Below are 18823 nucleotides of genomic sequence, written 5' to 3' on the forward strand. Positions count from 1 at the left end.
ATCCCCACGGTGGGCGCCAAACTGTTTACCGCAAAAATGGTAATAACAATTAAATTTGATTATGGGACTCTAAAAATACGTGATCTATTTTTATGCTGGTTGTTAAGCAGATGATGCTATGTGTGAGACTTAGAAACGAGATAAGAGTTAGTAATAAGGTGATAACCAAACCGATAGGTTAGCAATTGGGGCCTCAAGCTTGTCGATTTGATGGCCTCGAGATCGATCCTAGTTGCTCGACTGGGTGCAATCGAGGGCAGTTGAAGGGCAACTAATAGTTATGATAAAATCAACAAAGGCTCTTTATGAAAAATGATAAGCAGTAAATGAAGAACAATGATGAAGATAATAAATGGAAGTATTAATATCAAGAGAGTATGTTAGAGAGCAGAAATATTGTTCTTGTTTATTTAGTATGAAGCAATCAATACTTACTATGTGGCAAGGACCCCCTTTATATAGAAATGGGGGATCCCATCATAGTACAAACGCATTTATAAAAAAAATATGGAGATGGGACAGCTAGTCGACGTCATGATGGGGGCTCAGACTAGTCTGATAGACTTTTTCGGCTCTAGCCGCACCCTTGGGAATTCCCCTCTTTTCCAGTATAGCCGTTGGTCTGCCTTGCCCCGAGGTCGAGCATCAATAGCCCTGGAGGGTGAACATCGACCCCAGATAGTATGTTCGCGGGGCACTATAATGACAAGGAAATTGGACCCTCCGATTTTACCGTGCACAAGTCTCAAGCAAGGAAAGGAAATGCTTAGCCTTATGCAGTTTAGGAGGCAATGCTTAGCCTCATGCAAAAGAGGAAACAATTCTTAGTCTCATGCAAGAAAAGGAGACAGGACTTGGTTTCATGTAATGTAAGATAGTGCTTAGCCTTATGCAATTAGGGAGGCAATGCTTAGGCTCATGTAGGGAAAGGAGACAATGCTTAATCTCATGCAAGAAAAGGAGACATGGCTTAGTCTCATGCAAAATGGGAGGCAATGCTTAGCATAATGCAACGAAAAGATAATGAGTGATAGCAGAGTATTTATTACCTGGAGACATGTTTGTGTTTGGCAACTTTGCCGTTATGAAGATAGTGATTTTGATATGTATATATTTGTGAATACTCTTGCTAAGTTCATTGTGCCTACATAGAAAGAAAAATCGTGAGTTTTGCGGGAAGGTTGCTTCATGCCTTCGCCTGCTTGCTTTGCTTTGGAGATCCTGTTTGAGTTACCCTGGGTAACATCTAGCTGCCATAGAAATAAAGTTTTCGAAAAAATATGCGTGCATTTGATGAATGTAGCTATTTAAAATATAGTAGTATGAAATATCAAGTAAATTAGATGAACCAATGATTGTGACTCTTTAGCGACATTGCGACTTCCTTGCATTAGAATTTTGAGGGTCCACCTCAAAATTCTGCCCCAGTTTAATAAGCGATTCTTCGGTCGTTCCGCATATGATGAAATTGGCTAAACTATCTCCGGAATTTTGAGGGTCTTCCTTAAAATTCTGCCCCAATTTCTGACCATGGAGAAAATAAAGATTTTATTAAGATGTGACCGAACCCACAGGGCTGCCTACACATCCCCTCTTAAAAGGGAATCAGGTCAAGCGTAGTTCAGATACATCAAGTAAAGAAATGTAAACAATCCTAAACATAGTATCTTTTGACTGCGTCTTAGTTGATAGGTTTTGGCCAAATATTTCCATCCATTTCTGCAAGTATGAGTGCTCCTCCTATTAGTACTCTGTGAACCATGTAGGTCCCTTGCCAATTAGGTGAAATTTTTTGTTTGGCTTCATTTTGATGCAGGAAGATCCGCTTCAACACCAGCTACCACGATGTGAACTGTCTAGGTCTATCCCTTTTGTTGAAAGCTCTGGATATTCTGTTCTGGTAAAGTTGATCATGCCATAGCGCATTCATTCTCCTTCTGTCAATGAGAGCTAATTGTTCATAGAGACTTTGGATCTATTCTACGTCGTTGAGTTCAGCTTCTTATATGATTCTTAAAGAAGGAATTTTGACTTCGGCTGGAATCACAACTTCAGTACCATAGACCAAAAAATAGGGAGTTGCCCCGGTTGATGTGCGGACTGTGGGAGTTTCCCCACAAGTTCTGGCATGTATTTCTTCGAGCAGTTTGGGAGCTTCCTTGGCGTCAACACACAATAATAATCCTAGGTCTGGAGTCCTTCTGTACAAACTTCTCCACATTGGAAGAAATGGTTGGATAATCTTCGGAGTGTGCATTTCTGAGTATGATTTGCATGCTCCGGGTATTCTCCTTTTGCTATATATTCCTTGATATCATGGAACCACGGATTCCCATCACTTTTTCTTCAACATGAGCGCAATAAGCTGGCTGATTATGGATTCTTACTGGAATGGGGTTGATTAAATTCTTGTCCGGATGCTGTATCATGGAGGACAAAGTGGCCATTGCATCTGCGAACTCATTCTGGATTCTCGGAACATATTTGAATTCTATCTTTGTGAATCTTTTGATCAACTCTTGCACATGATACATATACGGTAGTATTTTGGTATTCATTGTAGCTAACTCTCTAAGAACCTGATGTACCAGAACGTCTGAATTACTAATTACCAGCAATTCCTGGATATTCATGTCACTAGCTAAATTGAGCCCCATGATACAAGCCTCGTATTCTGTCATATTGTTGGCGGAACCTCGAGCTTCATAGATACCGGATAATGTTGACCTATCTCTAATACCAAAACAACTCCAATACCCACTCCTTTGAAGTTCATGGCCTTATCGAAGAACATTCTCCAACTGTCGTAAGTTTTGGTGATATCTTATCTTACAAATGATATTTCTTCATTGGAAAAATACATTTTCAGTGGTTCGTATTCTCCTCCTACAGGATTTTCTACAAGATGATCTGCTAATGCCTATCCCTTGACCGGCTTCTGAGTCACATAGACAATATCAAATTCACTCAACAGTATCTACCATTTTGCTAGTTTACCTGTAGGCATGGGTTTCTGGAAAATGTATTTCAGAGGATCCATCCTTGATATGAGATATGTAGTGTAGGCACAAAAGTAGTGCCTCAATTTTTGAGCTATCCACATCAGGGCACAACAGGTGCGTTTAAGCAAAAAATATCGTGCATCATAGGGTGTGAACTTCTTACTCAGATAGTATATGGCTTTCTCTTTTTTCCCTGTCTCGTCGTGTTGTACCAAGACACAACCGAAAGCCCCATCTAATATGGACAAATAGAGTAGCAGAGGCCTCCCAGGTTCTGGAGGGACCAGGGCTGGTGGTGTGGACAAATATTCCTTAATGTCAAAAGATTTCTGGCAGTCTTCAGTCCAACTTGTTGCGGCATCCTTTTTTAACATTTTGAAAATTGGCTCATAGATCATGGTCGATTTCTCTATGAAGTAGTTGATGCAACTGAGACACCCTAAGAAACCCATCACATCTTTCTTGTTCTTTGGCGGTAGAAAACCCTAGATAGCCTTGACCTTTGATGTGTCTAGCTCAATTCCTCGGCGGCTGATGATGAATCCTAACAACTTTCTAGCAGGGACTCCAAAGGCACATTTTGCCGGATGTAGTTTCAAATTATACGAAGTCGATCAAATAATTTCATCAGGTCTGCTATGTGATCTGTATCCTTATTGGATTTGATGATGACATCATCCACGTACACTTCTATCTCCTTGTGTAACATGTCGTGGAAAAAGGTTGTCATGGCTCTCATATAAGTTGCCCCAGCATTCTTGAGACCATGTGGCATTATTTTATAGCAATATACTTCCCATGGCATAATAAAGGAAGTCTTCTCGGCATCTTCTTCATCTATCCAGATTTGATGATATCCCACGAAGCAATCTACGAAGGATTGGAGTTCATGCTTGGCACAATTGTCGATCAGTATGTGCATATTGGGTAACGGGAAATCATCTTTGGAACTTGCTCTATTTAAATTCTGATAGTCGACACAAACTCTGACCTTCCCATCTTTCTATGGAACTGGCACGATGTTAGCCAACCAGGTAGGATATGCAACCATTTTGAGAACTTTAACTTTGCTCTTCTTGGTGACTTCCTCTTTGATTCTCAGACTCATATCCGGCTTAAACTTTCTGAGTTTCTGCTTTACAGGAGGGCACATTGGATTGGTAGGTAGTTTATGAGCCACTATAGAAGTGCTCAAACCAGTCATCCATGCAAATATATCTTCATAATCTTTCAGGAAATGGGTGTACTATTCCTTCTCTGATGGCGACAGGTGAATGCTTATGCGAGTTTCTTTGACTGTTTCGGAATCTCCCAAATTGACTACCTCAGTTTCGTCCATATTGGACTTAGTCTTGTTCTCAAAATTTTCCATTTCTCTGACAATGGCCTCGAATATTTATATCTTTTTCTATTTACTCTGAATCACTATCCTTATGTTGCGTTGTCTCATTACATGTCACAGTTGTTGGTTCATAATGATAAGTAATAATAATGTTGTAGAAAAAAGAAAAGATTAATAATGAATACTAAAATAGCAATGCATTAAATAAATCTTTCAAACATCAAACAAGTACGGCTCGATGACTCGAGCAATTATTTCAAAACAAAATACGTTCAAAATAAAATACTGAAATGTCTTAAATGCTTAAAATTGCTTTTAAAAATAGATCATGTTGATAGCCAGGCTACCCAGGAACTCGATGGGCCCGAGAAGGTGCAGTACTCCAGTTCTTGAGAACAACTCCTTTTCCCATTGTCTGAATTGTAATGTCTTCCTCCTCCTCCTCCTAACCTATTCCATTGAAATCCATGACTTCATCATCCAGAAATAAATTCATCAGGCTAGCAAAAGCCTCATCTTCTTCAGATCCCCATATAAAGTCACTCTATTGAAATGTTTGGTGCAAATGCAATATTAGCTGTTCAAGAGGGTAATAAGGACCATGCCATGGTGGCGACCAATTTTGATACTCGTGCCAGGTGTACTGATATCCAAGTCCAAAAGTCATACCATGATGCTTTAACTGTACCGACTAGGTAATCCCTTAGAGATTCTTGCCGAGACCCTTGCCGGGTTCATACCCTATCCATAATAATATGCTTTCAATCTTGTTACTCCACTATTTGTCTTTCTCAATTGCATTGACGCGCTCGATGCAATGGTAAATTGCTCCACCCAACTTCCTTCTATTCTCGACGACCGTAACAATCTGATTAGTATAAATGGGATTGTTTTTATCCCTGTGGATGATTACTTCTTGATGATTCCATTCAAACTTTATGGCCTGGTGTAGAGTGGAGGCTACGCCCCCAGCAGCATGTATCCAAGGTCGTCCCAACAACAGATTGTATGTGGTGGATATGTCCAATACTTGAAATTCAACATCAAACCAAGTTGGGCCCATCTACAAGCATAGGTTGATTTCCCCAATCGTGGCCCTATGGGACCCATCGAATGCTTTCACGTTTATATTTCCTGCTCGTATTTAATGCAAACCTTTAACCAACCTTTTCAAAGTGGTTAATGGACAAATTTTGAGACTTGAACGCCCATCTATTAAGATCCTGGCGATGAATTTGTCCCCAAAGTGCACTGTGATATGTAGTGCCATGTTGTGACTCATTCGTTTCGGTGGCAGCTCGTCCTCGTGAAAAGTGATCTTGTCACTTTCCAACACTTGTCCCACCAAGTTGGCCATTTCTCTACTAGTGATATTATTGGGTACATAAGCTTCGTTCAACACTTTCATCAATGCATTCCTATGTGTCTAAGAATTCTATAGTAGTGATAGAATGGACATCTGAGCAGGGGTTTTGTTTAGATGATCAACCATAGAATACATTCTTCTTTGCTTGTTCCTCCCACATGTTCTAGTGTGTAAACCCTACCAGTCCTAGTTATACCTTGTGCTACACTTGTTTCCTCCATTTTTTCCTTTCCTTTCCTTCTTTCTTCCGCAGCATAGTCCCAAGGGATAACTGTAGAGTGATAAGATGGGTTAGGTGCTACCGTTATGGTGAAGGATGTGGTCACTTCTACCTAAATGGAGTTGGCACGACTGAGGGTATTAATTACTTCAAAACGGGGTCAATGCGATTACTTCAACCTCGATTAATGACTAAATCTCTACCACAATCAGTGTGAGAATGACTGGAGGTATTTTAGGTTCATCCCCTTCATGAATGAGCCCGATTGATCCTTTCGGATCCCATTCTTCATCAGTTTCAATTGCATTTCCCCCCTCGCCCTTGAGATCCGAGAGGGGATTGTTGCACACATTAGGTGCAACCTATTTTCCTTGTATAACCTTGGTTTCAATTAATGCTTAGGTCTTGTCCTTCAAAGTGAGACATTCATCAATAGTATGACCCTTTATGCCTGAGTGGTAGGCACATGTCTTGTTTGGATTGACCCACTCAGAGGAATTTTCCATGGCAATGGCAGGAATGGGAGTAGCATAACCAGCATCCTTTAGTCTCTCATACAATTGGTCGATGGGTTCAGCAATAAGAGTGTATTGTCTCGGTGGTCTACGGTCAGAATTTGGTATGGGTTTTTGGTAGTTTTGGCGGACTGATGGTGTTGAGTAGTAATATTTTAGTTGGGTGTTATAAGTATGGTAGGTGGTAGTAGTTTGTTGGTATCTAGGACGTGAAGGCTAATATGTGGGTGATGGTGTTTGGTATGTGAGCGGAGACTTTGGACCTTGGGCTACTATCACTGCCCCTTCTTCCATCGTTTTAGAAATACCGCCCGACTACAAGGCTTTGTTTGTAGCCTTTAGTGCCTCAAATTTTTTTACCATTCCGCTTTTAATTCCCTCTTCTATTCTTTCTCATAATTTGATTATGTCAGAAAATTTATGGCTTTCAATAACCATCAACCTATCGTAATATTGCGGATCCTGAGCTCGGACAAAGAACTTATTCATCTGTTCTTCTTCCAGTGCTAGCCTTACTTTCACAACTTTTGATCTCCATCAAATAGCATACTCGCGGAAAGTTTCTATTGGCTTCTTCTAAAGATTCTAAATGTAGAAGACATCTGGCGCATTTATTGTATTGAACCTAAACCGATCCATAAAATCTAACGCCATGCTTACCCAGTTAACCTATTTCTACGGGTTTTGATTGATGTACCAGGATAGGGCGTCTCTAGTGAGGCTCCTCATAAACAGCTTCACGCAGATTGTTTCATCTTTACCAACCCCTATGAGGTTGCCGAAATATGTTCTCAAGTGTACCTTCGGATCACCTATCCCGCCGAACATTTCGAACTTAGGAGGTTTGTAACCCTCAGTAGTTCTATGTCTGGCTGAATACATAAATCCTCATAATTTAAACCTTCGACGCATTTACAGCTTTCAACACCTTGGACTCGACTAGTAAGTTTCTTGAGTTCCTCCACCATACTCTTAATGAGCAGGACCTTCTCGGCGGATTCAGGTATGTATAAGGTTTGTTGTGGAGTGTGGGGTAAAGTTTCCGCATATATGGGGTTGCTTTGATGGATTCTAGGAATTTGGGCGTAGTGGTGGTCGTTAGTTGAGTTTTGAGGATCAGGGGTAGGTTATGGTGCATTTTGAAGAGTGTGGTAGGTGGTGGTTTGTGGATACTAGGTCGGATAGTGATGGTTTTGTGGAGGGGTCGGTACTGGCGAAGGATTAGGATTTTTAGGAGGTGTGGCATATTGATGAGGTGCAGGAGGATTTTGTGTGTTCTGGAGAGGTGTTGGGTTTTGGGCGATTTGTTGGGTGACATCGGGGACATTCATGGTAAGGGAAAGGCTTGCCAAGTTCCAGACCTGCTCAAGTTCCCCTTGTAACTCCAATATCTTCTATTCTAACCATAAAACCAAGTTATTTTGTGCCGGAGTACTCCGACCATACGAAGTCTCGACATTCTCTGCATGCGTAGCGTTATCTTTCTTGATACCACTCATATCGTCCATTATGGCTTTCCCCTTGCTTTTAGGTACACTTAGAGGAGGAAGAGGTGGAGGACCTCTAGATCTGGTATGATATGTTGATGATGCCAGTATGCACGAACCAACCTTAGGGGATGTGAATAAACAAACAAAGAAAAGAAGAAAACAAAAGGTAAACGAGTTAGTAAGGGGTATTTAAAAGGATATTTGCTATATTTAAACACATATTGCGGAATTATAAATTTGCTTCGTAGTTTGGGGGACCTCATTGTGCCCGAAGTAGGCCTAAGCGATATATCGATTTGGAGAAAATTGATGCCAATAACTGTGTCATTTAATTAATATGATAAATGAACCAAATCTCTACTAAAACTACGATAATTATAAAGAGTCACTAATGGCATATGCCTTATTACAACCAAAGTTACGAGTCTAGAAAGCAAGTAAAACATCATTCCTATTTGACCTTCTCCATGCTTGACATTCTTTGCTCCATCGATCAGATTCCGTAGGTCGCGCATGTGCATCAGCAGATACGCCCTTGCTAGGTGCCCTCCTTTGTTGCCCTCTACATTCTGATTGTCCGAGATCCTTTTTCTCATCTTTCTGTCAAGCTCCATCAACCCCTGATCCAAATATTCCAACCGCTTTATTGACTTAGTAGCGATTTCTCTCCACTTATTGATTGCTTCCATGTCCACTTTATGTTGTTCCAAATGCCTGGCTTCAGACTCGAAAACTCTTTTGCGCAACCTCCTGTATTTGACTTGTGCTTCAGCAGTGTCGTCTATAACCCTATTTTTTAGATTAATCCCTGGATTGACATCTCCTACTATATCATCCACCAACTATTATGGATAGAAATACACATGGTTGGTGTGATACCGATCTGGCTCGATGATATCTTTCTCCACGGTGATCTTTTGATGCCACATATGTTAAGCCTTGAACTTGAATGGAATGGATTCCCCTGGAAGTCTGCTTTGTACTGGACTATTTTAGAAACTCGTGGTATAACCTGTTTTCTCCCAGCTTGCCTCATAAGCCTGATAGAAGCATAATGATAGATCCCACTCAATCCGATTAACACTAGATGAATAGCATCTCTCGACCTGATGATGCATTCACTGCTAGGGAACCTCTCGAACATCCAATGTACCTTGTCATCAGTCAAATTGCTAAACAAATGTACCCAGCTCATAGCGTTTTCCGGTTGCGCAAACCTGTTTAGGATAAAAGTCATTCTCTTTGGATGGTGATAGTCTATGCGGTCATTCCATAGTCGTCGCGAAAGTTCTTGATGGTATTCTCCTCTCTGAAGGTGTTCCAACAACCATACTTGCAGCAACAGATTGCAACCCTCGAAATGCCTATACCTTTTTTGCAACGGTCTACAGCCCAGTACATCTCAGCCAAAATCATATGGACAATAGTGTATGTTTGCCCTTCAATCCCCTCTATTAAGGTCTTAGTGACCATATCTAGGCTAGTATGAATTCTTTCTCCCTATATTGGAAATACCAGCATCCCCAGAAAGCAGAAAATGAATACAAAAACTCAGCGGTAAGTCCAACCCTAAGAAGTGATGGCAAACTCATCATGATAAAGGCGATATGACTTGTTGTGCCCATAACGCTCCTAAAGGAAATAGAATGGTATGTAAGACTTTTTCAGACAAACTAACTCATCATTTTTCCTAAAACCCATCATTTTCAAGAAACCTCGGGAGGTACGATTTTTTGGTACCAACAAACTAGGGCTTTCGTATGGGAGCCCAGTGAAGCCTCATATGTCTTCTAAAAGGGGAGTCATTTCTATGTCGCCAAAACAGAAGATGACTCTCTTCTCATCACAAAACATAGCGGCGGCCTCAATTAATGCATTGTTTGGCTGAATGTCTAACAATGAGGGTAAATTTCTGAGAACTCTTTTCGCATGAATTTTTTCACTTGGTGAGAGATTTTCCCACCAGTCTAGCAGCAAAGGTAGTATATTTCGAACCATGCCGAACCTGGGGACTTCGTGCCTTATTTCTCAAAAACAAATAATGTTAGCCCTTTCCCCCTCCAGATTTGGTTATTTACATGTTAATGATCAACATATTGGCACGTTTTCTCCAAATAATGCACAGATCGTGATTGTTTCATTGGGATTATGGAAATCCCGGCACACATTGGACAAGGCTTGCCTTAGCGAGTTATTACGCGGACAGCGTTCTAACCTATACTATGTTTGGACATGAAGCATGCACAGTTAATATTAGAGTAAGGGTTTCTAGAAGAGACTGGACCGGTATCCTCAAGCGGACAACTTGAGAGGGAAAGGCACGGAATCATCGACTGCACCGTTGATCGACTAATTTTACAGCAAATAAGCCTTTTCAAATTTAAAGAGTGATTTAGAAAGAGTGCGAACACTCATCAAGTGCCGCTATGGTATTAATTATGCACGAGTAGAATATGATGTGGAGCATGATTTATGCAAAGATAAAACAATATGTTGTCAAGTATTTTTCATGATGAAAACAGTAAATGCAGTATTAAATGAAACGTAAAGACATAAAAAGAAAGGAAAATAAGAAAGAAGTTAGTTCGCGCAATGTTATAATTGTAATAAAGTAAACGAGGGAGTGAGGGTGGGGAGAGACATGAGGTAGCAACTCTTAAAAATGTCTAAAATAACACATGTTATGACCTAATTGAGCAGAGATATGCATATTAATGTGAATTCAAATAAGGGGAAAACGGGGAAAAGGATGTACATGTAGTAATAAGAGGAAAACGAAAGTGGGATATTCATGTAATAGCAAAACAATAAAAGACGCATTTATAAGAGAAGACTAATTTATACAAATAAAATTCGCTATGGTAAGAGCCTAAAAATATCCCCAGTAGAGTCAGCATGCTGTCCCGCCCCTTTTTCTCGCGAAATTGGGTTTCAACATATGACAACTCTTTTGAGGAAGGTGTTAAAAGAGAGAGTCGCCACCTAACGGGTTTGAGGTGCGTTAGGGTACCGATTTGCAAATAACTCCAGTTAAATAGTTTGCGTCAGAAAAGATCAGGTAAGGGCTCAAATTATCTCGAAGAGAAGGTGTTAGGCACTCTTCGGGGTCCACAACTGTGGGTCTCGGCCGAACTCGAATTATATGAATTAGTCAGACAAACAAAGACAAAGAAAACAATAACTTTGGGAAGTTTTATTAATCACGAATAATTGATTTAAAGACAAGATGGGAGTGTCGAATTTTTTTAGCCTAATGGATCACCCTGTGCAACATAAATAATACTTCATAACCCCATCAAGATGGGTTTTACTTGTATTGTTCAGCGGGCACAAACTATCATCTCCTGCTACCCGATTACTATCTTTAAGTTGTTACCTAAAACGCACTAGTTGATTCAAAACCGTGCCTAATATGTGAACTACACGTCCCATGCCTATTGCCCAGGAGGCTTTAGACCTACTATTTGGTAGTTCTATTATCAACTCAGTTGCTCAAAATGATAAAACCAGGCGACAATAAAAAACAGATAGGACTGCACGTAATTGCAAAAAGAGGCTCAAGTAACCTCTACACATAAGCAAAAAAGCATGCAAGCAGATTTTTGGTTAGACAGTATATGTTATTAAGATGTGTTAGAACCGTTAAGTCTTATAGGCATAATTTCTATATGATTCCGGATTGTATTATTACATAGGCAATGCTGTAATTTTCTGACGTATAGGCAAATTATAGTGCTGCAAGTCCTATTGATGTGATATTTAATCATTTGTGCAAATAGGCAGGGAGTCGTCAATAAACACCCTCTGGGCAGGTTTTCTAGCAATTTACAATTAGGTTTGATTTTAAATGCCTTATCCCTATGGACATGCTTTTTTAGGCGGGTGACAGTATCCCATAAGCAGGGTCCAAATAGTTAAGACTTGGGGACTATTTTATTGTTATACTTAGTCCTATAGGCATTATTTCTAGTGAACAGTGCAAGATGATAGAAAATGAAGTGATCAAAATCATATAGGCATGATTGCTAGTGAATATGCTGAGGCGAATTAAAAGATAGTTTATTGACATTTATTCCTATAGGCAGGTTTGCTATCAACACATAACAATAAGAAAAATTACAACATTTGAATTCATGTTTGCTAACAGGCAATGTACATGTGTGTGCTTCCCCTAATGACATAATTTCTACAGTTCACATATAGATCGAACGACACATATAGAAAGTGAATCAATGAGTCTTATAGGCATGGTATCTAACATGAATATTGTGAATAAATAGTTATTGTATTGTAGTATGATAAGCAGTCAAAAACGTGTGAAAATAGACATGTGAGTCTTGATACCCAATTTTTCCCTATATATTTTTCATATGCAATATACTTTCAAAATAGCATACATATGCATATATAAACATGTCCAAGAATTTTATTATTTTTTCAATTTTTAAAGAGATTTTTAAATCAATTTATCACCTTATTTGATTAGAAAAAAAACCCAATAATTATTTCCCAAATTATCATTTTTGGTAACTCCGTTATTGAATTCTCATATATATACCAAAATATAGCTAATGTAATTTTTGCACATGTTTTACAAATTTATTTAGCATTTTAAAGTTAAATTGCACATAATTGCAATTTTAGCCTATTTTAAGATTTAATTGTGTTTATAATTACAACATTGATCCCAGTATTTTTAATTTAATATTTGTGTATTATTAATTAATTTAATACCTTTAATTTGTTTTCAGAAATTATTTTGCTTTTTTTTAATAAAATAAATAAGGGAAAATGACTATTTAAATGTTAGCTTGTTTTTATTTCCATTTTGGCCAGATTTGGCACCCTTAATCCAACCCAATTTCAATTTCAATTGCCCAGCCCAATTCCAAAATTACCCGACCAACGACCTTTAAAAAGTAACCCACTCGGCCCCCTTTAAATCCCAACCGTTGATCTAACAGATCAACGGCTCACGTTCTCCCTTTCCTTTTTAATTTACCAACACCTACCAAACCAAAATCATTTTCACCTAACCAGTCGCCTTTGAACTCTCAAATTCTCTCAAACTCTCTTGAACACTCCCAAACCCTAACCGCCTCTTCCCATCACTTCTACCTTGAAACCCACCAGAATCCATGGCTTCTCAGGTTGTGGGAGTCTCATACCCACCTCCTCTTGCTCCCACGCACTTGTTACCTGAATATTTGAGGCATGACCTCGAAGGTTTGCACCTAAACCTCTGCCGACTCGAGGTTCCACGGTCATCTCCGGCCTTGCTCCGGCCTACCATGGTGGTTTGAGCCTGATTCCGACCACTCCGACTCATATCTATGACCTTTCAAAGACTATCTCACTTCTAGGGTTCTTCTGAAACCCTAACCCTACGAAGTTTTCTCCGATTTCTTTAGATCCGTTGTGTATCTGTGCTCTCCTTGAGTTTTCAAATTATTTCCCTAACTTTTCTTTCAAAAATTACTTTCAAAACCGCTTCGTTTTCGATCTAGGGTTTTCTTAAAATGTTTAAGTGTTTCTCTGACTTTCTCTCCTTTTCTTTTGTGTGTATTTGTCTCTACTATGTTCTTATGTTTTTCTTCTACCACATATGTTCTTCTACTATGTTTTTTATACCCCGTTCTTGTATGTTCTTCTACTGTGTTTTCTATACTATGTTCTCGTATGCTCTTCTACTATGTTCTAGTATTTTCTACTACCATGTTATATTATGTTCTGCCTACTATATTTTTCTACTATATTCTTAAGTGTTTTTACTATTTTTTTTCTACTGAGCCCTGTTTAAGCTTCTTCTAGAAAACCTCTAAAGCATGCTTCTTTTACTGTTCTTAATAGTATTTTTTATTATGTTCTTTGAGTACTTCTACTGTGTTTGCATGTTACTTTGCTATCATGTTTTCTCATGAGTTTCTGTGGATGAATGAAACATGCAAGAGGTTTTCGTTCTGAAACCTCTGAGCCTGTTTCGACTACTTGCCTTCTCATCTCTGTACTTGATTCAAGGTGGAAAACCTAGAATTTGGGGTTCCGCCAAGTTTGATTTTACGATTTGCCTGAACTAGGGGTCTTATTTCAAAAACCCCAACTCTTTCAGACCAATTCCTTGTTTTCATATGATTCTGACCTTCTTATTAATTCCTTCTACTCTGGAGTTTTCTACTAATGTTACAGTGACATGACAATCTTTTCTTTCATGCTTAGCATGTCCGTATGCTCCTTATATATGATAGACTTCCCTTTAAAGTGGCTTTTAAATTTGTGACTAGTTCATACTTCCCTCTGAATATGGTCTGATTGATTCCCTTTTCATTGTTTGCTGATTTCCCTTAAGTTAAAACCTTTCCTATCTTTTTGACTAGGTTCATTCATACAAAATCCTGATTGTTGATTTACTAGCTGTCAATTGATTTCCTTACCTTATTTATACAAACCGTGTATTTCAAAAACCTTGTCTTTAAATAACATTTATGTATTCACCCCTAATTGCACACTTTGCACAAAGTGTTTGATTATTTTCTTTCCTTAATTGGTTTATACCCGTTTGAATCTGAATCTCTTAACTAAAGGGAGTCTTGTGTAATTGATTGACAATCAGATCTTCAATTATTTCTTACCTTATTTCTACTTGGTTTTTACACTATAAAAGGGCACGACCTTTCTACACTTCAGAGGATACAATTCACAATCTCTTCTGAACCCTTACTCACATAATAGAACTCTCTCTTCTTGTCTGCACTGAGGTTTTTACCAGACTACTGAATTTTTCTCTACTTGTTTCTTTGAAACTGGTATGTCCTAATTTCAAATTTCAGCATCCCCACAATGTGTTTACTTATAGCTTTCTGCATCTATGTCTACTTTACTACTTCTGCAGAGTTAAATACTTAAACTAGCATATTGATTCCCTTTTTCTTGTTTCTGCTATGAATCCCTATTACCTATTTCCCTTTATGTGCTTTGAGTAACAGTTTAAAACATGGAAACATACAAGTTATTGTCTATGGATTGAACTTGATCCCTTAGGGGATCCTAACCTCTAAACAATGTGTTCTAGTAGGCTTATGGGTGTGCCAGCATCTCCCATTGTTGCGTTATGCCCACTAGCCTTCTTTTTACCTCTTGCAACTCCCCATTCCCTGTATCCCTATGTGTGCTGTTTCCCTTTCCCCCTTTTAGAATTCTACAATTACACTCTCTCTTAGTTCATAAGTTCTGACCCCTCTTGCGAGCCTTGCCTTGGCACCTTGAGTTCCCTCTGAACTTGGACACCTGAGGGTTGGCCCTTCCACATTGCACTTTGGCTTAATATGGTGATACATTTGGGTGTAAGCACTGCCCGGAGTTCTTATGAAACTCTTAGGAAAATCAGACACACCCAAGTGGGAGAAAGGCTTTGAGACATGATCTTTGGAGTTGGTTTACTTTATACTTCAGACAGGAAGTCTGAATTAGGCTCTCCTTGGTTGTAATTTTCAATTTCTGATGTATTTTTCTTTATTATATTTCGACTGTAATAACTTGTAATAACTTTTAGGGACGGTTAGTGAAAAGGGAAGGGTAACCATGCATGTAAAAAAGGTTAGATAACTTGCCTATAAGATTCTTGCATTTTTCATATAGCTACCATGCCTATAAGATTTCTGCGTTTTTAATATAGCTACCTGCCTATAAGATTTCTGCATTCTCATTTAGTCGCCATGTCTATAAGATTTTCTGCATTCTCATTTAGTTACCACATCTATAGGAACTTCAGCATTCTCATTTAGATACCATGACTATAGGGATCCTAAACTTTCATGTAGATATCGTGACTTCTGCATATGCTTGTAGAGAACATGTCTATAGGTTATGAAAATCAACTACAATTATATATCATGCCTATAGGGTTTCTGCGTTCTTATTATGTCCAAAAGGTTTTTTTAAATCATCAACGCATAGAAAGCATGTTTATAGGAACTATCGACCAAGTCTGAAATGTTTCACTCGCTTATAAGTCTAAAACCAATAACAACAATGTCTAATGTCTGCAGAATTTATGATCTTTTGTCAAAACTCGTCTTTCCTGAATAACTGACAAACTTTTCTAAAATCAGTATACTTCATCTTTTCTGAAATCAGTAGATATCATGCCAATAGGTTTTCTTCTAACACTTAGGCAAGTCATATGACGGTTTATAAACTGAATCAGATTTTATTAACTACAACCAGCAGGCAAGCCTGATTCGGGCTCTTATCTTAAATATGCAATAAATCAGTTTGCCCCAACTTTTAAGTTTAATCAGACCCTAATCAATGTGTGTAAGACATGCTAAACTATATGCTTTTCTTTGATTTAAGGAGGTCTATTTGAGCTTTATTTGCTTATGTGCTTCCCATACTTGCTATATATATATTTTTGCTTGTTGCCTTAGTATTTTTACCTTTGAAACCACAAATAATCCCAACGTCTCCTCCCTTTTAGGAATAGTAGTCCCAAGTACCTCCGGGGCTGATACGATTGGGGCGGGTAATAGCATGCAATAAGTAAATGAGACCGATCTGCGCTTTAATACCTTAACGGGGTGGGAAGGGTAGATATGGATATGATGACCACGTGATAACATCACGTGTAGCCCCTCACTAAGGAGTGATTACCGGATGTTGTGTGGGGTGATCCATATTATTAATAAACCTAGGACCCCCCTTCCCTTTGTTTTCTTTGTTTCTTTTAAATCTTTTTTACCATTTCTTTTTAGAAAATCAACTCTTTTAGTTCCTTTTTCTTTATTTTGTTTATTTGTAACCATTATGGGAAAATCCCCTCTTATTTGAAAGCCTTACTTTCCTACATGTTATTTGTACTTAAAGTCACAACCATAGCCTGGTCGGGAACCATACTAGTGGATCATGAGGGGTGCCTAACACCTTCCCCTCGGGATAATTTCAAGCCCTTACCTAAATCTCTAGTTTTCTAAATCAAAACCTTCTTAGTGTCCTAATGCACTTTAATCATTAGGTGGCGACTCTTCAATTCAAACCCAATTTCCAAAAGGGAACGAATTGTCCTCCCAAATGTCATAAACCCGATTTCACGAGAAAAAGGGGGCGCAACAACGTGGTGACTCTGCTAGGGATATCTTTTAGGCTTTTACCATTTCATGTTATTTATGACTTTACGCTTCTTTACATGTCTTTATTTAATGCCTTTAAATATTTATTTCCCTTTTCAACTACGAAACTGACTTGGCTCTTTGTTTCTTTCCTTTATTTCTTTTACTGCCTTCCTTTACTTCTTTCCTTTATTACCGTTTTAAATTCTGAGGAATTGTTGTAATTATTACTTTATGAATGTGCAAATACGTGAAAACTTGTTTAATTATTGCAACTGCATATCCAACATCATATTCCACTCGTGCCAAACAAAATACCATCGCAACACTTATAATGAGTGGTGGCGCTCTTCCGATATTATCACCCTTTTAATCCGCAAAGGCGTATTTGCGATAAAACCAGTCGATCAACGGTGTAGTCGACGGTTCAGTGCCTTTCCCTCTTGAGTTGTCCGCTCAAGGGTACTAGTCTAAAAACCCCATAGAAACCTTACTTTGTTTAATTGTGCATGCATCATATTCAAACCTAGTCGAGTCAGTTATGTTGTCCGCATAATGACTCTTTAAGATAGCCTTATACAAAGTCCACTGGGTTTCCCAAAAACCCAAACGGACACTATCACGTTTTATGCATTTATTTGGAGAACTAAATGTTTTTATGCCAATTATTGGCATTTAATAGTCGAGTCTGGTGGGGGTAAGGGCCTAACCCTTTTATCTTGAAGAAACATGAGGCACAAAGTCCCCAGATTCGGCATAGTCACAAACATCCACCCAAGGTTGCTAAGTTGGTGGGAGGATCTTCATTCCAGTGATCAGACTCTTGTCCGAAAATACCTAGGAAATCTACCTTCCCTCCTAGAGGTCAAACCCAACAACAAAATCATACAAGCTGCTACTCTATTCTGGGATTGTGATAGGTCTGTGTTTCGCTTCGGAGAGATTGAGATGACACCCCTGCTAGAGGAAATAGGAGGATTGGCTGGTATACCATGGGAGACCGCGGGTTTGTTAATGCCGGAATATCGCAAGTGTAGAGGTTTTCTCAAAATGATGTGCCTAAAGAAGAATCGAGACTTGACATGTTTGAAGGAGTCCTACATTCCCTTTGATTATTTGTACGAGAGGTACAGTCACAACAAATCCTACCGTACATATCCGGATGAGTTCACCCTTACATCAATGGGGCATATTCACCGAGGGGTATTTGTCTTCATATTCTGCTTCTTGGGGATGATAGTGTTTCCAATGAAGAAAGCAAGGATCCACACCAGGCTAGCCATGGTTACCAAAACTTTGATGGAGGGAATTGGTGGACAACCATTTAGCATAGTGCCCATGATCATCACAGAGATATACCGAGCCATGGAAAAGTGTCAACAAGGAGCCCTACACTTCGAGAAATGCAACTTGCTACTCCAGCTCTAGCTCGTGGAGCATCTTCAAATGGGTGAATATCAGCAAGAGATTCAGCGTAGAGACTGGAATGATCATATAGCCTTCCATAAACCAAGGCGAATGAACTACATGCCCAACATGTTTGCTCAACCAGAAAATGCCAAGGGGTGGGTGTAGTTGTTTGAAAATCTAACTGAGGATCAAATACAATGATGTTCGAGTGGTTCCCTACTGAAGAGTTCATCGCCCGATCCAGGGACGCACCATTTCTAATACTGATCAGTTTGAGAGGAACCAACCCTATGTCCCTCTCCGAGTTATGAGACAGGCTGGTAAGAAGCAGGTTATACCAAGGGTCGACAAGATGAGTCACTTCCGGGTTGACT

This window comes from Nicotiana sylvestris, chromosome 5 (assembly GCF_000393655.2).
Source record: "Nicotiana sylvestris chromosome 5, ASM39365v2, whole genome shotgun sequence".
Classification (NCBI taxonomy): domain Eukaryota; kingdom Viridiplantae; phylum Streptophyta; class Magnoliopsida; order Solanales; family Solanaceae; genus Nicotiana; species Nicotiana sylvestris.